The 3957-nt window shown below is 34.7% G+C and overlaps 1 long non-coding RNA gene across 1 annotated transcript; it reads left to right on the top strand.

Moving 5' to 3' along the window:
* Positions 1-848: 848 nt before the first annotated feature.
* LOC108299104 lies at positions 849-1449 on the top strand. The gene is made up of 2 exons (XR_001822816.2): positions 849-997; positions 1384-1449. It is a non-coding gene; the product is annotated as an uncharacterized LOC108299104 (long non-coding RNA).
* Positions 1450-3957: the final 2508 nt, after the last annotated feature.

Below are 3957 nucleotides of genomic sequence, written 5' to 3'. Positions count from 1 at the left end.
AAACATTTCTCTTTGACCGCAACCTTTTTTTTTGTCCTGAGATGGAGTCTCACTCTGTTTACCAGGCTGGTAGCCAGTGGCACAATCTCAGCCTACTGTAACCTCCGCCTCCCGGGTTCAAGTGATTCTCCCACCTCAGCCTCCCGAGTAGCCGGGACTATAGGCATGCCTCACCACTCCTGGTTAATTTTTGTATTTTAGTAGAGATGGAGTTTCTCCATGTTGGCCAAGCTGTTCTTGAACTCCTAACCTCAGGTGATCTGCCCACCTCAGCCTCCCAAAGTGCTGGAATTACAGGAGTGAGCCACTACGCCTGGCCTCCTCATGGCTTCTTAATGTGAACGTAATGCTACTCACAACAGTAGTACCCTTTACACAGAATTATTTCCTAAGGCAGTGGCTTTCCAGATAACAAAATAAGCAAGTTTCCATTACACTCAGAATTTTAGAAGTAATTATATCTGATAACCATTAAAATTTATTCAAAGCTAATTTGTTTTTGTTTGTTTGTTTGTTTGTTTTTTGAGACCGAGTCTTGCTCTGTTGCCAGGCTGGAGTGCAGTGGTGCAATCTCGGCTCACTGCAACCTCTGCCTCCTGGGCTCAAGCTATTCTTCTGCCTCAGCCTCCCTAGTAGCTGGGACCACAGGCGTGCGCCACCACACCCAGCTAATTTTCATATTTTTAGTAGAGATAGGGTTTTACTGTGTTGGCCAGGATGGTCCCGATCTCTTGACCTCATGATCCACCCACCTCAGCCTCCCAGAGTGCTGGGATTACAGGCATGAGCCACTGTGCCCAGCAGCTAATTTGTTTTTTAAGCTTACCTATCATTTACACTACGTATAAATTTCTAAAACCCTGGAGGAAGTATTGCATAATGACTTTTCTCTGTTTTACATGACACTGGTAATCACTGAAATAAAATACTTTTTATTTCTAGATTGATGAACATAGGATATGTGTGTGTGTAAGAAAACGACCACTCAATAAAAAAGGTATGGCACTTAATGAGCTCTAATAAAAAATTGCTTTTATCTGATTTGTAATGTATTTTTATAATAGCAAATCAAATTGGTTTGGAAAAATGTAAATTATTTCATTTGTATGTAACCATTATGCAGATTCCTATGGCTAAACTTGTTGGTTTGTTACTGCTCTGAATCATTGCCGTTCCAAGCCATGCTTCACAGAAATCTTGATGTTGTTTTTACTTTGCTGTTGAAATATTTTGTCATAGTGAGTTGCATATTTATGGGATATTATCTTTATATGTACAGAACTTGCTACTTGTATCTTAATTCTTACTACTTAAAATAATTTTTGTACATGAACTCAAATACTGTGAAAATTATTGGGCATTGATTTTTGTTTATTTTTTTAGAAACTCAAATGAAAGATCTTGATGTAATCACAATTCCTAGTAAAGATGTTGTGATGGTACATGAACCAAAACAAAAAGTAGATTTAACAAGGTACCTAGAAAACCAAACATTTCGTTTTGATTATGCCTTTGATGACTCAGCTCCTAATGAAATGGTTTACAGGTAGGTAAATTCATTTTAAATCAGAATTTTGTGCTTATGTCATGTGGTCATCAACACCTTGAAATTTACATTGATTGTGGGATGTTTCTTCAGAAGTGCAATATGCTTTTTTATTCTGAGTTTAAACAGAGAATGTAATAAATGCTGTAATGAATATTAACATTTGATCTCTTTAATGCTTCCCCAAATCATAGTTTTCATTGCTACTTGCTATTTAGCTTATTACATATATATGTAATATATGTATATTTGTTATATATTTATATATAAATATATGTGATATTTGTATAATTTGTGTGAGATATATATATACACACATATATATACATGTGTGATAAAAATATATCACACGAATCATGTATATGGCTAAGAAATTTCTGGAAAGTGTTATAACCTCTAGGAGTAGGATGTGATCAGAAGAGGACTTTTAATTTTTACCTTTTAATCTCTGTACTAGTAAAGAAACCTGAAATGCTGTTTGACGCATGATCTTGCTCTGTTGCCCAGGCTGGAGTGCAGTGGCACGATCACAGCTCACTGCAGCCTGGACCTCCTGGGCTCAGGTGATCCATTTCAACCTTCTGAGTAGCTGAGACCACAGGCAGGCACCACCACACCCAGCTAATTTTTGTACTTTTTTTTTTTTTTTTTTTTTTTTTGTTGGTTTTGCACTTTCACGGCCCAGTCAGTTTCCTGAACAGTCTTCCTCTGCACAACAGAATGGTAGTGTTTCAGATATATCTCCAGTTCAAGCTGCAAAAAAGGAATTTGGACCCCCTTGTATGTAAATTATGTATCAAGGATTTAGTCATTTTAGGCATACATGTATTCTCTCTTGGTCATCCTTTTAAGTCCTCAAATAGTAAACAGTCTAAATACAAGCTTGATTGCAGATTTCATTTTACCACTGTGGAAAATTTAACTTATTTTTATTCGTTTAGCCTATTAATTGAGTTTTTTCATGTATATTTTGGAGCAAAATTTTTTTTTGTGAAATTATAGCAATGTTTCAGTTTGAGTTTGAAATTCTGAGCAGACGATAATTTGTCAGATGTTATAGAAGAAAGTCTTGTGCCTCCTTGATTCTTTGAATTCAAAGATCTGTATTTCTAAACCAAGAGATGACATGTATCAATATGTTTGAGCCATTTTTCTGGATTCCCATCTGTACGTTGTCCTATCTTAGTTTTGGTAAAGCAGCTCATTAAATAAGGCTCACATAGTTGTTATAGACACGCTTTGTCACTGTGTACCTGTTGTGTATGTGTGGTGAAGTTATACATAAAAAATTTTAATATATTTATACTCTAAAAAAGAAAACTATACTTCTACAGCTCATCTTTTCTTTTCAGCACGTAGAAAATCTAATTGTGTGAAAGAAGTAGAAAAACTGCAAGAAAAACGAGAAAAAAGGAGACTGCAACAGCAAGAACTTAGAGAAAAAAGAGCCCAGGTTCGTAACATAAACATACATTTTGTTTGTATACCAGCTAAAGTTTAGATTATATCAGTGAAAATTATTCATCAGTGAAAAAAATAATTAAGGCATATTTTGGAGAATTTTAAGAATTCTTTAAATTGATATTAAGGAATAATATGAGCTCTTGTGAAAATAAGTTACCATAAAAAATTTTTACTACATTGTCCTTTTCATGTTTTATGGGTATGTGTTAACCCTAAAATTTGTTCCATTAAGAAAAAGCCATTGTATTACAGAATTCTAATGTGTATAGTATAACCTTCAAGAATTTTTATTTTAAAAATACCTAAAATTACATTGGAAAAAATATCCAGTTAAAGTGCTTGATTAAACTGTACATTTTATTATTGTTTTTCTGGTTAATAAGTTCACATGTCATAGAGAAAGATGGGAAATTCCTTGTGTTTTGATTTATGCCACATATGAAGAGTGGACCTGTATTGTATCCCTCTCGTGGTCTACTTCATATGGTAACAAGACTGTTTAATAGCAGTGGGAAAATTGCATAGAGAACTGGTCTTTTACCCTTCTACAGGTTTTCGCATATTAGACATTTTGTTACTATACATGTAACTTCACCATTGTGCTTGTATGGCATCTGTTACATTCTTAGAACTACTTTTCTATAATAAAACAGCAGGATTATTCAATAGTACGTTCAAATGCCCTAAATCATGTTAAACTACCAGTTCATATGTTGTGTTGTGGAATTGTGGACCTAGTATTATATCCAGACTGAATGAATCAGCTTTTATCCGAAAGTGACCTTAGAATGACTACTTGGGTTTTGAAATAAAGAATAAAACAGATTATCTACTAATACTTAGCATAGATGCCACCTGGTGTTTCCTGTGGGTACTTCATAATACTTACACATCTCTCTGTGATCTCTTAATTCTCACTTCACAGTCTGCTTCTCAGTTGACATAGG

This window comes from Cebus imitator, unplaced genomic scaffold, assembly GCF_001604975.1.
Source record: "Cebus imitator isolate Cc_AM_T3 unplaced genomic scaffold, Cebus_imitator-1.0 Scaffold1855, whole genome shotgun sequence".
NCBI classification, from domain to species: Eukaryota; Metazoa; Chordata; class Mammalia; order Primates; family Cebidae; genus Cebus; species Cebus imitator.
This window is presented reverse-complemented; position numbering and strand designations above follow the sequence as displayed.